This window comes from Cygnus olor, chromosome 2, assembly GCF_009769625.2.
Source record: "Cygnus olor isolate bCygOlo1 chromosome 2, bCygOlo1.pri.v2, whole genome shotgun sequence".
Lineage (NCBI taxonomy): Eukaryota > Metazoa > Chordata > Aves > Anseriformes > Anatidae > Cygnus > Cygnus olor.
The window spans coordinates 72,920,574-72,939,907 of record NC_049170.1 but is presented as its reverse complement, the minus strand read 5'-3'; the positions used below and the strand labels follow the sequence as shown (position 1 = coordinate 72,939,907).

Below are 19,334 nucleotides of genomic sequence, written 5' to 3'. Positions count from 1 at the left end.
AGAAACAATATAAGAACTTAAATAATTAGCTTTACTTGGTGTGTTGGAGAAAGCATTTCTACTCAAAGAAAGAATTACACATTATCCCCAAAACAGACCACAGCTAGTTCTCTAAAAAGCATGAATTTTGAAAAAAAAAATAAATAAATAAAAATGAAAGCCTTGCAGTAACTATTTAACTACATCAAGAATATAGATGAAAATTTGGTATTTCAGGTAAATCCCTATCAAATAGATGCTGAAATATCCATTGTATTCTGACCCTTTTTTTTTTTTTTTTTTTTTTTTACTTTTTAAAATACCATTAACTGAAATTACTAACATCTTCATGACTATTTTTGGTCCCTGTAAAATTCAAGATCATGATTGTAAACTGTATATTTCAAATATTAAACATTCATAAACTAAGATTATGCTTTCTTCTTAAACAGGTAATAACATAAATTACAAACCTGAGTCCATGGGAAGAGAATATACTTGTCCTTCCCATGGTCTCCTTTCTGTCAAGAACATTTCATGGACAAAGAAAGGGTGATGGATATCATCTACCTGGACTTGAGCAAAGCTTTTGATATGGTCCCTCACCACATTCTTCTCTCGAAATTGGAGAGGTATGGATTTGAAGGATGGACTGTTAGGTGGATGAAGAATTGGTTGGCTGGTCACAGCTAAAGGGTTGTGGTCAACAGTTCTATGTTTGGGGGCAGACCGGTCACAAGTGGTGTCCCTCAGGGGTCAGTCTTGTGACCAGTGCTCTTCAACACCTTTATCAATGACATAGACAACAGAATCGAGTGCACTTTCAGCAAGTTTGCAGATGACACCAAGTTGAGTGGTGCAGTTGATACAATAGAGGGAAGGGATACCATCCAGAGGGACTTGGACAGGCTGGAGAAGTGGGCCCATGAGAACCTAATGAGGTTCAACAAGGCTAAGTGCAAGGTGTTGCACTTGGGCTGGGGCAATCCCAGGTATTTATATAGACTGGGAGAAGAAAAACTCGAGAGCAGCCCTGCGGAGAAGGACTTGGGGGTCATGCTGGATGAGAAGCTGGACATTAGCCAGCAGTGCACGCTTGCAACCCAGAAGGCCAACTATGTTCTGGGCTGCATTAAAAAAGGGGTGTCCAGCAGGGAGAGGGAGGTGATTGTCCCTCTCTGCTCTGCTCTTGTGAGACCCCTCCTGGAATACTGCGTGCAGGCCTGGGGCCCCCAGCACAAGAAGGATGTGGAGCTCTTGGAACAGGTCCAGACGAGTTCCTCTAAGATGATCAGAGGGCTGGAGCACCTCTCCTATGAAGAAAGGTTGAGGAAACTGGCCTTGTTTAGCTTGGATAAAAGAAGGCTCCAGGAACACCTCATTGCAGCCTTACAGTACTTGAAGGGAGCGTATAAACAGGAGGGGGAACACCTGTTTACATGTGTTGATAGTGATAGGACAAGGGGGTATGGTTTTAAACTAAGACGGGAGATTTAGGTTAGATATTAGGATGAAGTTTTCCACTCAGAGGGTGGTGAGGCACTGGAACAGGTTGCCCAGAGAGGTTGTGGATGCCCCATCCCTGGAGGCATTCAAGGCCAGGCTGGATGTGGCTCTGGGCAGCCTGCTCTAGTGGTTGGTAACCCTGCCCAGAGCAGGGGGGTTGAAACTGGATGATCTTTAAGATCCTTTTCAACCCAGGCCATTCTATGAAGTACAAGTCAGCCAACCTAGCCGGTAAGGCTACCCTAGCATATTCAGAAAGTACTCCAAACAGACCCTAGAACAGAAGTCAGAAGAAAAAAAACTGAAAGCTTTTCTTTCAAAAACGAAACCCATGAGATTATTTCTTTTCTCAGTTATGGGTTTTGAGTTGGTTATAGATTTCCTTCTCTTTTCATGTTACAGAAAATTTGTCTCATGTAACGATATCTAGAAATGGTTAGAAATTAAATTTAAAAGACTGTAAATGCTATAAGACCTAATTATTATATCAAAATGGCATTACTACAAATATTGCCAATTTCAGAATGGAGGGCCTAAAAACTTCTCTTATTTTGTTATGGCTTTCCCAGAACAATTAGGATTCCCAGTGATCTTTATGATTGTGCAATTACATGAACAAGCAATGCCCTCTGCCTCCATCTTACCTTCCAAATATACACCATGTATGAAATGTGTGGAGAAGATGGAAGTGAGAAATAGAGCTGACACAAGCAGTACAATGTTTCTCACTTGTAACCAGACAGAAGTTTCCTCAGCCATGGACCTTAACCATGCTGTGCACAAGGTCCATACTCAATCCTTCACTTTTAGCAAAACTGGGTTAGACACAAGTTGCATGCTACCATGCTGAAGAACTCCCTACCTGATACGCATGGAGTAATCAGATCATTTGCTCAAGCAGGATTTCACACCCACATAATTTTCCATCAGCTGGATGAAGAATTCTTTGACTAGGTTCTGACCTGAAATCTGAGGCAAATCTGGTTGTTCATTTATCTGAAGCTGATTAATTTCATTATTGATCACTTCAGCTTGTTTACCATGACTACAATGTCACAGGTTAATTCTACTTGCTGTGGTCTTGACACCATATCTACTAAATTATTGACTTTTGTGCACGCCATTCTTTCATTTTGTTTATTCACAGTAATAAATCTTCAACTTTGTTTTCAACTAAACAACACAGCACTGCTTAAGTGACTTAAATGTCACTCCAAGGAAAAAGGCCTGCAACTGCTTATCCCCAAAGCAATGTTGCTTTCTTGTATCCTTAGTATCCTATTCACTTCAAAAGCCATAGCCTGTTCTATGAACAACCATTCTCACAGGTAAGAAGTCTCACAGAAAGCATATAGCGCGATCATTTAAAGGTGAAGTAAGATTTATTTGAGCCAGATACCTGCTGCTTCTCTTTATCAGATAGATATGGCCCTGTTAGAGCGGGTCCAGAGGAAAGTCATGAAAATGATCAGAGGACTAGAACCCCTCCTCTGAAGACAGGCTGAGAGAGCTGAGGTTGTTTAGCCTGGAGTTGAGAAAGCTCCAGGTCTCTCTCTAATTGCAGTCTTTCAATAAATTAGGGAATATTACAAGAAAGACACAGAAGGACTTTTTACCGGGTCCTGTAATATCAAGACAAAGTATAATGGTTTTAAATAAAAAGAGGGTAGATGTAGATGGGACATTAGGAAGAAATTCTTTATTCAGAGGGTGGTGAAGCACTGGAACAGGTTGCCCAGAGAAGCTGTGGATGCCCCATCCCTGGAAGTGTTCAAGGCCAGGTTGGATGGGGCTTTGAGCAACCTGATCTAGTAGAAGGTATCCCTACTTGCTGCAGGGGGGGGTTGGACTAGATGATCTCTAACGGTCCCTTCCAACCTAAACCGTTCTGTGATTCTCTTGTAGCAGTCAGACCCAAGGGCACACAGCTGGGCTGGATCACAGCAGGCCTGGAGAATGGGTAGTTAAAGCACTGCCCTTGAGAGCATCCTTGGTTATTCTCTTGGCAGCAAGTCCATATGTCTTGGATTAAGAATTTTTATTCATAGAATCATAGTGGGGAAAGTAAAACTCAAGGGCAGCCTTGGCTGCAGTGATCATGAAATGGTGCAGTTTTGCACAGAAAGCTTGCTACCTGGACTTTGGGAGGGTATCCTCTTCATACTGAGAATCTTCATATCCTCTTCATGTTGAGAATAACATTCTTCTCTTTTGCAAAGCTTCCCCCCAGTTTTCCTACTGGAAAATCTTAATAGGAAAGCAATCACTTCCAGAATGCATAGAAATATTGAAGATGAGTGGGAAAGAATTCAGCATACAGTGCTGTAGAAACAGCTTTTTTAAGGATTTGTATGACTGTTTACAGATCTGATTATACTTATAAAATGGACTAAGAAATAAGTTGATGGTGGCTCTATAGAGAATGACCAGCAGGGGAGGGAAAAAAGAAAACCTGTGCTACTGTGCAAGTTGTAAAGAGGTAAATAACTAAAAGGAAGACACTGATTTTATTTGAGAAGAATTCTTAAAGAAATGAAATTGTAACTTTCAACATGCTATCAGATCTTTTACTATAGAGGTAAAACAGAAAGTTGCTTTTATATGATATTTCAACAAACACTATTCAGAACATTTGGCAGACCAGAAAAAAGTAAGCTGATAGTTCTCTGTCAAACTGCCTTTTTACTTGCCTGATTATAAATCAGTCCAGATCAATCCTTTGTTCAAAAGCACGAAGTTAAGAGATATTCATGTAAGCTCCTTGCCACAGCTCTTATTTGCTTCAGTTTAAGGAGAGGCTTTAGATTCTGTTTTCCTTTTTTTTAGAACTCAAAACTTGCTCCAAAATCTTATCTTCTTAAATCTCTTGAAATTCACTTAACAGTGCACCTGAACTACTTGGTAGATTTCAGAGAGCAATTTAGCTATTTGAATGAGAAAGTTAATATTGTGGTGGGGTGGGGAACATTGTACCTATAAAAATATGAAACTTCTGCAGGGATATCGACATGTATATATTGTTCTTCCCTAGACAAAACTTTACAGGATCAGAACAAAAGCAAATACAACCTAAAGCTCATTGATGAAAATCTTAATAATTTAAGACAGAGCAAGGTAACACGTGGAGGACGTAAGGTTAGTATTCACCTCATCTATCTTCCAACACTTCTTTTAAGCAGCCGGTGTTCACAGCTTTGTTTTGTCAGGCTCCTGAGGGTACCACCAGCCCTTCCTGACCCTGCCCATCATCCCATGTGGCCTCCCCCAGACCCTGCCCATCCCAGGACCCCATTTCAGCTCAGCCCTGGGTATACAGCCCCTTCCTGAGCTATCTGTTGAGTCACTGCACAGGCCAGAAGCTCTCTGAGGCTGGGTATGAGGTGCCCTCATGTGGGCCAGGCAGAGCCTGGACCCATCCTGAGGCCCCACTAGGAGCAAGACACCAGGGGCCGAGGGCAGCCCCAGCTCTGGACACCAGGCACCTCCATGGGGATGGGGATGGGCCAAGACTGGTCTGGGATGTGAGCTTGCCAAATTATGATGCTGTTAGGTACTGAGCATAAAACCTGTCATTGATTGCATGGATGATTTCCTGCATGTTTGGACTATAGTTCAACAAATCTGATTTTGCTATTATTAGTAAAAAACGCAAGGCTCTGTATTGCGCTGACATCACAGCGATCAGGACTTGTCTGTAATACTTAGGTGTGTGTTAGTATTATTGTAAGATGATGAATATTAACTTTTAGTTATATTTTTATTAGACTGTCAATATATTAATCACTCTAACCGTAAATTATTGGCTCCACATGTCCAGTTTTTTACAGAACAAGATTTTGAGTTTAACAAACTTTACTGACTCCTTTTGGACCTCTCATTTTTAAATGTAGCATACAAAATGTTTCTGAATCTGAGAAAGAGTGAATGCAAAGGCTGAGATCCACTCAACCTAACTGGTTACCTAAATGACGTTCAATTTCTAGACATCTTATATGATAGCTGTGTTAAAGTAACAGTCTAAATGCCTGTATAGACAAGATTAGTGTTTTTGTTAGGGATTAAAACAAAACAACACTTTTGAGCTACCAATCTGGCTTTCAGAGGGTTCCCAAACACAATAAAATTAACATTTATTAGAACTGCATTTTCTGAACAGCACTTAAATTGTTCATTCAGCTAACATATCGAAAACCTGATGTCTTTTCCAAGATCTGTAATTTCTAATTTAGTGCAAGAGTTTTAGTTCAATTCCTCTATGTTCAAGATAAGGTATAAAAACATAAATATTTCAGGAGTAAGCAATTAAAATCTTGATCATCTTCCTCCCACCCCAACCCCACCCCCCAATAATTTATTTTGATAAGACAGAAAGACACAATATTGGACAGCCCTAGAGTGACATCTACAGTTCAGAAAAGTGGGCAAAAAGGAAGCAAAAGTTACATCCACTCGTCCTTCTTTAACTATGAAAGAAGCGTGTACTAATGATGAAATTATGCATTAAGTGAAGATACAAAAAAAGGAAAGCATTTTACCATGAAGCACACTGGCCAGGTAGCACCAGAAACAATTCAGCCCACCTGTCAATCCAACTCTTCTCTCAGTAGTTTCCCACCTCTACCTTTTCCTAAGAATTTTAGAAAGGCTTACCTCTGCTCTAGGAAAGGAACATCAATTAAGTGTAGCCAAGAAATAACCAGATCTGGGGGAAAAAAAAGAAAAAGAAAAAGAAAAAGAAAAAGAAAAAGAAAAAGAAAAAGAAAAAGAAAGAAAGAAAGAAAGAAAGAAAGAAAGAAAGAAAGAAAGAAAGAAAGAAAAAAAGCCATCTGATGAATTGATTACTTTTGATGTTGGAACACAGAAACTAATAGGAAGTACATCTTGAGTAAAGATGTAAAAAATCTGTGAGACAACAAAACTGTACATCATCAATGAAGATAAAATTCCATCATTTTACTGGTAATTGTGCAGTCTGCAATACTTGTTTTCATGATAACATGCAGAATCATGAATTGCAATCCAGATAACAAAGTTCCATTTTTGCTGTAAATGTATTATAACACTGTATCCTATGTTAAGGGATAGCTATATTTTCAACAAATGAAAGTAGGCATAAAACATGACATTCAAAAATCAGTAAACATTTTTGAAAGACTGAAGCACTTTATACTGGTTTTAATGTACAGATGAAGAAAAAAAATCCACTCTGTTGATCAGAACAATGGTACCATGCAAATACTGATCAGTTTTATTTGATCAGATAGTATTTCTAGAACTAAACACATGATATTTTAACACTGAAGAGTTCATTAATATAGTAGAACTTAGTCATATGCAATGGATTCATATGTTGAAAGAAAAGCTGGAAATGTCATTAGAACTTTCATTAGAGGATAAGAAGAAGTGCTGGTTGCAAAATGATTCATGACCCCTTTAGACACAATAAGAAAATGATAGCTAATTTGAAACTTGTGAGTCTATTATAGATCAGCTAACTTTGAAATACAAATCTGAAATGATGTGATGAAATATTAGGTTGTGACAGTCAATGTAATACTTTATGAGGATTGATAATCTCTTTGTATGTGATTAGAATAACTGTAGGAAAAATGATCAGTACCTATCAAAAAACTTCTGTAAGAAAAACAAACAGAACTTTAATTTTCCTTTTAGAAGTTCCTTTAGCTTGCTTTTTGTGCTTTTAATTCTATTTGTCCTGCAACATCAAGAATAAAATTCTGATTTTTATGTGCCAGAAATACTGTCTGTGCACAGATATTTGTAATAGGAGATGGGAAGAAAGAACTATTAAAAAAAAAAAAAAAAGCCACCAGAAAAGATAGGAGGATGAACAGGGGAAGTAGCACAATAAATAACCCATTTGCAATAGACCTACTGTCCTTGTCAGGAAAGAACAGATGGTTTAAAAAGATTTCAAACTTTCTGGACATGACAGGTTCATTTTTACTGAACAAAAGCCAAAGATATAGACAGTCTGAGTGAAGGTGAAATGAAAAATTAATGCATGATACCTACTCTATGTCACATGAACAACTTGGTCAATGAATGCATGTGTGTTCTATCACTCAGAGTAAATATGAAGCTTACTCATGTGTTCTAGCATAACTTCTGTAGGCCACAACAATTATCTTCTTTGAAACCAACCAACGTCATTTTCCCCCCCTCCAAAAAACAAACGAATGAACAACAACAACAACAACAGCAACAACAACAAAAAACTGTATGACCTGTATGGAAGATAATATTTCTACTCTTTGTAATGATGATGGGGCATGTCAATGTATTAAGCAGCCTCACCATGAACAGAATACTATGGAAAACTTCAGTATAACTCCCCTTCTCCGCTCTGCTACCTACAAACTCAGAGTTCAGGAGCAGATTGACCCACCACTGTTCAGAACCAAGCCAGTGAGTGAAACTGGTTGGGCCTCTGGAAGAGCAGATTTAAGAAAGAGAAAAAACTGCTGCACAACAGCAACTGGTAGAAAGAAGTGAGAAGTGGGAGAGAAACAGCCCTGCAGGCACCAAGGTCAGTAAAGAAGAAGGGGGAGGATGTGCTCCATGTGCCAGAGCTGAAGTTCCCCTGTGGCCTGTGGAGAGGCCTCTGGTAGAGAAGGCTGTCACCCTGCAGCCCACGGTGTACCACAGCAGAGAAGATCCACTGTGGCCTGTGGAGGAAGCACCTGTTCCCTGCAGCACTTGCAGTTCCTTCCAGAACAGGTGGATATGGTCTGAAAGAGGCTGCAGCCCATGGAGATCCCCATACAGGAGCCGATTCCAGGTCAGAACTGTAGCCCATGGAGGTGAGCCCATGGCAGAACAGGAGGTCTGGCAAGAGCTGTAGTCTACAGGGGACCCATACTGGAGCTGTTCTTGAGGAACTGCAGCCTGTGGGAAGCCCATGTTGGATCAGTTTGTGAAGGACTGAATCCTGTGGGAGGGACCCTACATTGGAATAGGAGAAGAGAGTGACCATGCAGGAGCAGTAGAGACAAAGTGTTGTGGACTGACATCACCTATTCCCCATCCCCCTGTGCTGCTTGAGGGGAAGAAGTAGTAGAGTGTGGAAGAGAAGGGGAAGGTGTTTTCAGTTTCCTTTTAGCTCTTACTGCTCTAGTCTATTATCAACAGGCAATAAATTACATTCTTCTCCCTTGTACTGAGTCTGTTATTTTATTTTTCCTTTTTTAATTAGTGAGTGATCTCCCTGCCTTTATCTCAACCCATGAGTTTTTTTTTTTTTTTTCATTGTATTTTCTCCCCCTGTCTTGCTGAGAAAGGGGAGTGCGACATGGTGGTTCTTAACTACCCATCATTGTTAAACCACCTCAGCAGTCCTGGAACAAAGACAGTTCCAGAAGAGATGAATTATTTGCAAAGATCAACTCTTTCAAGCTCAAGAACAGTCCAACCCAATGACCACAAAATCAAACAAAGATGTCAGGAGATCTTCTGAGAAAACTCAAAAATAAAAAGGAAGCATACAAGACATGGAAGAAGAGTCCTGTAATCTAGGAGAAATATAAAGACACTGAAAGTATTCCATGTTAGGAAAGCCAAGGCCCACCTAGAGTACAATCTGGTCAGGGATGTGAAGGGCAACAATAAGGGTCTCTATAGGTACATAACAGAATTTCCCATGTTGGAAGGGACCCACAAGGATCATTGAGTTCAAATCCTGGCTCTGCACAGGACCACCCAAAAATCAAACCATGTGTCTAAGAGTGTTGTCCAAAAGCTTCCTGAGTTCTGACAGGCTTGTTGTCTTGACCACTTCTCTGGGGAGCCTGCTCCAGTGCCTCTCAGTGAAGAACCTTTTCCTAATATCCAACCTGAACCTCCCGTGATGCAGATGCATGTATGTCTTCTAACAATTGTTTAGATGTTCTTCTGGATACTTAGAGGAAATAAATGAGTTTTCAAACTATTTTGTTTTTAATCCAGTTGGGGTTTGTGCTCCCAGAAGAGTGATGAACACGTAACATTTATTTTGTTAGGATCTGTTTGTCACAGATCTAAGAAGATATTTTTTAATGTATTGCTCAATACTATTCCTTCAAGACACAAAGTCCCTGGAGTAAATGAAATGTACTTCAGAGAAGCTGGAAACCACTTTACATAGCTAAATGCTTTAAAACAGTATCTCCCGATGAAAAGCCCACAGACCCACGCATTTCTGATAACCCAAGAGATTTCTTATGTCTTTGCAGAGGAAATTGAGTTAAACAGGTACTACTGAATTTCACATTAAATCATATGGGACTGGGGCAGTTTGATATTTCAGTGGAGAAAAATAGCTATTGTTCAAAAGGTACAGAGAAAACACATAGGAAAACATGCAATGGAATGTGTATGGAGAAAATCGGTGTTTGCTTTTCTTTGGATTATTTTAAGGTCTTTGTTTGTTTTTCTTTTCTTGTAGCTTAGTTTATTTAAAAAAAATAAAGACTTCTCTTACAAACTATCAAAAATACATCCCTAAAGCAACCAAGAATATCTTTCAGATAAAATAAAATTGTGAAAATCCATTAATGCCCTATGGAATTACTTAGTCAATGAAAAGCTACTAACTAACCATATTTTACTTAGGGAAACATTTTTTTTTTTTCCTAAATAGAGTTTTCCATGTGTAACTGTATTATGAAAACATTCAGTTAAATTTGTAGTAATTATAACTATTCTGCTCTGCTAATTTTTGATATGACAACACATTCTCTCAAATAATCATTTGCCTTGGAGAATTAATGATCATTAGCACTGTAATTACATATTTCATTAACATAGATATTCCAGTAACACTGATAAACATACATTGCCTACCCTTGCATTGTTTATGAAGTATTTTTTATGTCTCGGAAAAAAAAAAAAGGGGGGGGGGTTGTTTTTTGCTGGTAAGATGCAGTAAGATACTACTTTTTTAAAGTTATAAGAGAGACTAAGATAAGAGAGAAATATGTAGCAGGCTGTCCATAGATGTTTTTTGAATGAGTCATATCAAGCATCAAGAAAATCTTAGGTCAAAAAAGATACACAGTCATACTAAAGATTACAATCATATTCCTAAATAAGACATGATAAAATAAAATTCCACAGCAACTTAGTGATCAGTATTTTTCAGTAAATTATCCTTCATTTCTTTGGCTCAGTATAAGGAGGACTAGAAGAAAAGCATACACACCAGACAAAGAGTGAATACGACATGTTCCTACAAGAATGCAGACTAAGTATAATAGATTTACACTACCTCTGGTTATCTATTGCACTGTGAATTACCTGTTCAAAAATTGTGAACAGGTATCTTGCCTGGCTTGATAGCTTTCTGCAATAAAATAAATTATTCAAAGTAGTAGATGTTCTTTGTCTAGATTTAAGCAAGACATTTGAAATACATTCTCAAATTGCTGTTGGAAGGTCCTTCCAGCCTGAGCCCAAATTTTTTGAGCTTCTTTGGGCTCATGAAGGTGTCCAACACACTGGTTACATCTCTCCACTTCCCACCCTCCAAACTGTTAATTGTATTCATGCCAGCAGGGTGGGAGAAGTCATTCTTAGCCCTGTTCAGCACTCGCTTGATCACAGCTGGAGGACCAGGCCCATTTTAGGACTCACCACAACAAGGACCATTAACAAGCTACAGCAAATGCCCAAGAGGCCCAGGTGAGCATGAGGACAAAGCACAGGACATATGAAGTAAGGCTGACACTGCTGGCTTGAGTCACTCTGGAGAGGAAAAGCCAAGGTGGCACATTCTGCTCTCTTCAGGATCCTCTACAGCCAGGCTCTTCTTATAGCTCCACATTGAAATCACAATAGGAAAGCAAACCAAGTTTCATGAAGAACACTTCTCAGCTGAGGAGGGAAAACAATATCTGACTGTCAAGCTGGCTTATATATAGAAATGGGGATCCTGCGGAAGCTCTGCAATCCCTCTACTTGGATCCTACGTGGCTATCTACCACCCTTAACAGCCTTAGCAGCCACCTGCTTCTTCAGCCCTTCTTGGAGCACAGGCTTGAACCACAGAATCACAGAATCATCTAGGTTGGAAGAGACCTCCAAGATCACCTAGTCCAACCTCTGACCTAACACTAACAAGTCCTCCACTAAACCATATCACTAAGCTCTACATCTAAACTTCTTCTAAATGCCTCCAGGGATGGTGACTCAACCACTTCCCTGGGCAGCCCATTCCAATGCCTAACAACCCTTTCAGTAACGAAGTTCTTCCTAATATCCAACGTAAACCTCCCCTGGCACAACTTTAGCCCATTCCCCCTCGTCCAGTCACCTGGCACGTGGGAGAATAGACCAACCCCCACCTCACTACAGCCTCCTTTAATGTACCTGTAGAGAGCAATAAGGTCGCCTCTCCTCTCCAGGCTAAACAACCCCAGCTCCCTCAGCCCCTCCTCGTAAGACTTGTTCTCCAGACCCCTCACCAGCTTCATTGCCCTTCTCTGGACTCGCTCGAGCACCTCGATGTCCTTCTTGTAGCGAGGGGCCCAAAACTGAACACAGTACTTGAGGTGCAGCCTCACCAGAGCCAAGTACAGGGGGACAATCACTTCCCTAGCCCTGCTGGCCACACTGTTTCTGATACAAGCCAGGATGCTGTTGCCCTTCTTGGCCACATAAGCACGCTGCTGGCTCATATTCAGCCAACTATCAACCAATACTCCCAGGTCTTTCTCTGCCAGGCGGCTTTCCAACCACTCATCTCCCAGCCTGTAGCGCTGCTTGAGGTTGTTGTGCCTCAAGCGCAGGACCCAGCACTTGGCCTTATTAAACTTCATACAGATGGCCTCAGCCCACTGGTCCAGCCTATCCAGATACCCCTGCAGAACCTTCCTACCCTCGAGCAGATCAACACACACACCTAACTTGGTGTCGTCTGCAAACTTACTGAGGGTGCACTCGATCCCCTCATCCAGATCATCGATAAAGATATTGAAGAGAATTGGCCCTAGTACTGAGCCCTGGGGGACTCCACTAGTGACCGGCCTCCAACTGGATTTAACTCCATTAACTATGACTCTTTGGGCTATCCAGCCAGTTTTTAACCCCATGAAGCATACACCTGTCCAAGCCAGGAACAGCCAGTTTCTTGAGGAGAATGTTGTGGGAAACAGCGTCAAAAGCCTTACTGAAGTCAAGGTAGACCACATCCACAGCCTTTCCCTCATCCACCAAGCGCGTCATTTTGTCATAGAAGGAGATCAGGTTCGTCAAGCAGGACCTGCCTTTCATAAACCCATGCTGACTGGGCCTGATCACCTGGTTGCCCTGCAAGTGCCGCGTGATGACACTCATGATAATCTGCTCCATGAGCTTCCCTGCCACTGAGGTCAAACTAACAGGCCTATAGTTTCCTGGGTCTACCCTCCGGCCCGTCTTATAGACGGGCGTCACATTTGCTAGCTGCCAGTCAACTGGGACCTCCCCTGATAGCCAGGACTGATGATAAATGATGGAAAGCGGCTTGGCCAGCTCTTCCGCCAGTTCTCTTAGTACCCTCGGGTGGATCCCATCCGGCCCCATCGCCTTGCATATATCTAAGTGCTGTAGCAGGTCGCCAACCATTTCCTCGTGGATTATGAGGGCCACATTCTGCTCCCCTTCCACCAGCTCAGGGTACTGGGTATCCAGAGAACAACTGGTCTTGCCACTAAAGACTGAGGCAAAGAAGGCATTAAGCACCTCAGCCTTTTCCTCATCTCTCGTCACTAAGTTTCCCTCCGCATCCAGTAAGGATAGAGGTTCTCCTTAGTCCTCTTTTTTGTGTTTATGTATTTATAAAAACATTTTCTGTTATCTTTAACAGCAGTAGCCAGACTGAGCTCCAGATGACCTTTGGCTTTTCTAATTTTGTCCCTGCAGAGCTTTGCAACATCCTTATAGTCCTCCTGAGTGGCCTGCCCTCTTTTCCAAAGGTCATAAACCCTCTTTTTTTTTTTCCCTAAGCTCTAGCCACAACTCTCTGTTCAGCCAGGCCAGTCTTCTTCCGCGCCGGCTTGTCTTTGGGCACGTGGGGACAGACTGCTCCTGAGCCTTTAAGATTTCCTTCTTGAAGAGTGCCCAGCCTTGCTGGACTCCTCTGCCCTTCAGGACTGCCTCCCAAGGGACTCTGCCAACCAGTGTCCTGAACAGCTTAAAGTCTGCCCTCCAGAAGTTCAAGACAGCAGTTTTACTGATCCCCCTCCTGACTTCGCCAAGAATAGAGAACTCTACCATTTTGTGGTCACTCTGCCCAAGACAGCTCCCAACCACCGTATCTCCCACCAGTCTTTCTCTGTTTGGGAACAGAGAGTCAAGCCTTCTTGTTTCTGGCAATGTCCCCGACCCAGGCCCCAGGGAGGCAGCAGACTTCCCTACGGGTGGGGTCAGGCCGACATATAGGGCCCTCTGTTCCCCTGAGAAGGGAGTCACCTACAAAGATTACCCTTCTTTTTTTTTCATAGTGGAGGCAGTCTTGAGGCATGGAATTGACTTCCCCACCCTAGGCAACCTCCTGGGTGGACTTTCAACCTCATCCTCACCCACCAGTCTCTCACGCTCCAAGACCTCAAACCTGTTGTGTAAGGGCACCTCAGAAAGCAAGTGTGGTAGGGAGGGGGGTTGCCTACAACTCTGAGCAGGGACCTGTTTCCATTCCTCTTCATCTCCTAGGTCCCCTCTCTCTGCCTGACAGTGACAGGGCAGAGGGTCCACCCCATTGTTTGGGGCATCTCACCCCGGTGCCTTTCCTTCAAGCCTGGCAGGGAGTTGCTCCACCAGTATATCTCCTGATCACACTCTCTGATAGCCCTTAACCTCCTCCTTGAACTCTGCCACCAGGCTGACCAGGTCGTCCACCTGCTCACACCTCACACACATGATGTCTCCGCCGCCCTCAGATGGCAGCAACAGGCTCAGTCACTCCCTGCAATCAGAGACCTGAACTGCCGCATTTTTGAGAGGTCAGTCTGGGTCGCCACAGACTTTCTAGAAAGAGCTTTCTGCCTAGTGCAGATCATGGCGGTTTATCTATAGGTAGACAGCAGGTAGATCAGCTATTCTCCTGAGCAGGGAGGGACGCTCTGCCCTCTCCGAGCGCGCCCTGCCCGCGTAAACTGCCGCGCCACGTCCTCACTGTCGCGCCATTCCCTCTTTACCCGTCCTGGTCGCCGCGCTCCCTAGGGGCTGCCTTTGAACGGCCAGGAAGGGGGCGCTGCTGGCTCCGCCCACGCCTCGTCAGCCTCCCTTGCGAGGGCTGCCAAGTCCTGGCGGCTCCCTCAGCTGCCTCGAGTGGCCTCGATGCCGAAAAAAAGCACTGCCCGCCTTGATCCCCCGCTCTGCTGCAGCACGCATCTGCCCCGGAGCCGATCTCCTCGGCGAGTCAACCAGATGCCCTCCAGAGCTCCCTTCCTACCTCCATTCTTTCAACACCTCAAAAAATATCCAGAGTCCTTACGTGGATAGAGGACAATGAGAGAGAAGTGTGAGAGAAAAGTACAACTCAAGGGGGATGAAAGCGAGCTCTGCTGCACCTGCTCCATGCCTAAGACAAAAATTCATTGTAGAGGTGCAGCCTGAGGGCAACCTTGTCTGCAGTGACCCTGAGGTGTCTTAAGAGACATAAGCAAGATAAAGAGCAGAACAATAGTCTTGGCCGCCTTGAGAACAGATTTTAGCTTGCTCAAGGATCTGGTCAGGATCCTATGGGAAAATGTCCTGAAAGGAAGATCAGCTTTGAGAGCCTGTGGCGTAACATCCACACGGACACCAGGGTTCTTTTTAGGGATCAATAACTTCAACTCTTTATTGATGACAATAACTTCAACTCTCTCTTATTGAGAACAGGCTCCCTTCTTATACCATTAGCTCTACAGCAGTACTTTTCCATTAACTATTAATTGGTTAACAAATTTGCCTGGCAACAGCAAACACTTAGCAACTTCCATGTCTTAACAGCTGGAGAACAAGTAGTTTGAGACAGCAAGACATCTCCTGAATCACCCTTCGTTGTTCCTTCTAAACTCTTTACGCTCCTCATGGCCTCATCGTTGAGAGTTATCACCTACCATGGGGCTTGTCGACCCCCATGGCGATACTCCCACAAGAGCCCATCACCAAATCATAGAATGAAAGAATGGTTTGTATTGGAAGGGACCTTAAAGACCATTTAATTCCAACCCCCCCTGCCATGGGCAGGGACACCTCCCACTAAACCAGGTAGCTCAAAGCCCCATCCAACCTGGCCTTAAACATTTCTAGGGGTGGGAAGTGCCTACAAGTTCTCTGGGCAACCAGAGAATCCGATTCCTCCTGCAAGCCTTCCTCAGACACAGAAAGGTCAAGACAGATATTGAGACGAGTCTTCAGGGTTCAGTTTCCAAAGGACCAATCCTGCCTGGCCAACTGGATTTCCTTTAAGGAGGAAGTTATTGCTTCAGGGAACACAGAGGAAGTAAGTCATCTGTTAGCCTTTACTTTTACTTAGGCTTTTGAGACAGTCTCTCAGAGTATCCTTCGAACCAAATGCATGAAATATACACAGGAGTCAGACTTTAAAAGGTAGTAAAAAATTGGGTGAACCTCTACAGGGAAAAGGGACTCCAACCCAGTGGGCTGGATCCATTTTTGGACTCCCTGCACTAACTATGTAATTACCAAGATGCAGCAAATGCCCATATCGGACCCCACATTTATTGAGGTGGACAAAGCACACAGACTGGGAGGAGGGGATGACACAGCTTTTCATGGCTGTATAGTGATATGATGAGAGGCAGGAGACGTTAAGCTGAAATGACATAAATAGCCAATAAATGTCTGCAAGATGTCATTTTGGAAAGAAAGATTATGACTTACACCTACTGGTGACTATACATTTAGTACATGTGAAAATGACAAAACAAAATTAATTACAATATTTGCACTGGCAAATATGCAATAATTTAAAAGTAAAGATTGGTACTTTACGTACAAAAAGAAATACAGTCTGTATATTTTCCTTGAGTCTTTCAGTCATTTTATGTGACACATAATGCAATGGACTCGATGACCCTTGCGGATTCCTTCCCAACTTGAAATATCCTATGACAACTAAATTCATATTCTCTGTCAAGGAGAAAATAGAAAACAGTTTCCTGATATAGACATGCCTAGCACATAAAAGTCAGAAGTCAGAAGTCTGTTCAGTTAAGGAACTTGAATTTCTTTGGGGACTGTTACCACATTTAAAGCAGAAGTCATGTTCTCTTCATGCTCTAGTGTTTCAGCTGCTTGTGAAAGTGAATCTTTTCCATTTTACTTCAAAAAATAATTTATGAACAGGTATAAATTGTACTCAATCATTTCCTACAGTGAAGAGCTCGTTTCTTAGCACTTCTTTGGTGTTTTTAATATTTTGCTTCTATTTGGAGAAATACATGCTGACACTATCAAACTTTAGTAAAGCCTTTTAAAAAGTATGCATTTCTTTTTCCCGAAGTCCTCTTTCTCAAATCATTTTGTGTATTCACTCAGCTCATTAGCTATTCTTGTTACGTCTTAGCTGAAAATGATAAACATCAGAAAGACTTGTTGTTATAGTTTCCCATCTTTGCAACAGAACTCAGAAATTCTTTGAGATTTCATATTGAACTCATATTCTTTGAGTAGATAAGATCTTTCTGAAAGAAATTCCCCCAGTCAGGAGATCTGGTCTCAAACACACACCAAGATATTAGCAACTTTACTTGCATGCATTTTCCCTTTTGTGTAATTATTTATCACAATTGTACATTAGTATCATTATCCCAGTTTTCATCATCTATATGAGAAAAAAAATAGAGATGATAAAGCATGATTTTATGGCTTTATTCTTTTCCACCTCTCCTACTCTCCATTACGCATTTATATAAGGAAGGTTCATGTCATGGTAAAGCTGGAAGAGGATTCTCTGTTCCTGGTAACATTAACATCCACTGGGGAAAGTAAAGCTCCAAATTTCCTTCAAAAAGGAGTGACTCACTCTCTAATACTACCTTTCTGGATGTCTTTTTACCTCTCCTAAGTTTTCAGACTGATGGAAGATAAACAAAGTAAATTGAAAGTTTAGTAAGTAAATTCAAAGTAAATTTAACTGGCTTGACCCTGGTTTAATAGATCTCCATCTTACCCTACTGGTTTAATGCATGCCTTGAGGAAAGCAAAGAGAAATCAGATGCAAGAGTGCTTTTGTTGATATATTGAAAGAGTACTGTATTCCTTCTTGTGACAAACCTCATGCGGGCTCCCTGACCTCTACAAATGGTCTGTAACTCCTACTTAAGTAGAAGAAGCAAGGTTGGTACTGCTTCTAACGCAAGAAATAGTTCTGGTATCTCTACCAAACACAGACACTGTGTATCTCTACCAGACACAGACACTCCAATGTCTCCAATGGACATTGCTGAGAAATCGCTAAGGCCTTTGATAGCAGAGCAACACCTGTGTTACAAAGACTTAAAAAAAAAAAAAAAAAAAAAAAAAAAAAACTCTTTCTAATGTGATATACATAGATGTAAAGTGTAAAGCCTGCAAATATTAATTTTCAACAACATAACATAGTATACTAGAACAACTGTAAACATATAATTTGTATAATGGTAAAGAATGTTAACTAGCAAAGCAGTATTTTCCTTGTCTACTCTGTAAAGCATAAATCTAAACTTTTTTTTTTTTTTTTTGCATATGGTTAAGGCAGCTATTCCCCAGCTTTCATAAATTTTGACCTCATTTGTACTAAGATGGCAGTTCTCCCAAGCATAATACAGATGAAATACCACAGGCAGACATTCAACTTTAAATCACAGCTCTATCCTGATACCACATTAAGTGCACTTTAACACAGTAAAGCCAAGTTGTAAACAATTTTAATCAGCTACATTAGATACTCACAGAAATCTATATTGAACAAACTTTAGCATCAGTGAAGACAATCAACTGTTTGCCATGCTTCTTATTTGTGTCAGAGTATTGCTGCCAGAAAACAGCAGTACCCAGTAACCTCATGCATGTCAAACAGAGGGACTGTAACACAGACTCCTGGGTTTGTGATTCTCTATTAACAAGACACGTCTCCAGCAGTTAGCGTCTCCACAATTTGGCTTCTACAAACCAATTGTATTGCAATTTTGTATATTATTCAGCAGCTGTTATGCCAGCTATACATAAATTCAAATAAGTCTTTGTTTGATTCAAAATTTCTTCTGTTGAAATATACATGAGCTTTGCTTGTTCAAAGACTGATACTGTTAGCAATAAGCAGAAGCAGAAGTGAGTGTTATTTTTCCTCATGTGGGTATCTTTTTGCAAAATCTGTAGCTGCAGCCAGTCGTTATAAATGAAGACCACTAGGTGGTAGCCTTGCTTTAAAAGTAATACGCTGACTCGGGTTTTCCAAATAAAGGAATGGCTTCCTCCTTTGTGACATCGGGATTTTCAGCTTCTATCGTATTTCTTTGAGATAGCTTCTCACGTACAAGTAAAATTAGAGCACAGGAGGTTTAAATCTTAGTCCAGTGTTCATCATGAGAACATGATATATTCCTAGGGAGGTGAAGAAAACGCAATTATTAGCAGTAATTTTAATAACTCCAAAAAAACTAGCAGAGCTTACAAATAATACTTGTATTTTAACAAATAAAGCTCTCTACTTACAGGAAAATAATTCTTGTAATAAAGGCCTAGGTCTGATTGTTTCTTGTGATAACAATAACTGATGGATTATCCATAAAAATCAACTACTGAATCTTTCATAGTTCTAAAAATGTACTAAACATCAGCAGTTTTAAGAATCCAGGAAACGTCTAGGAAGGCTTGATTCA

General features: G+C 41.5%; 1 long non-coding RNA gene across 1 annotated transcript in view; it reads right to left on the bottom strand.

Annotated features, from left to right (window-relative positions):
• The window catches only part of LOC121066207, a 43,213-nt gene extending 24,161 nt beyond the window's left edge, over positions 1 to 19,052 (bottom strand). Inside the window, exon 1 of the long non-coding RNA XR_005817582.1 lies at positions 18,406 to 19,052. This is a non-coding gene — a long non-coding RNA (uncharacterized LOC121066207). The remainder of the gene's footprint in view (positions 1 to 18,405) is intronic.
• Positions 19,053 to 19,334: the final 282 nt, after the last annotated feature.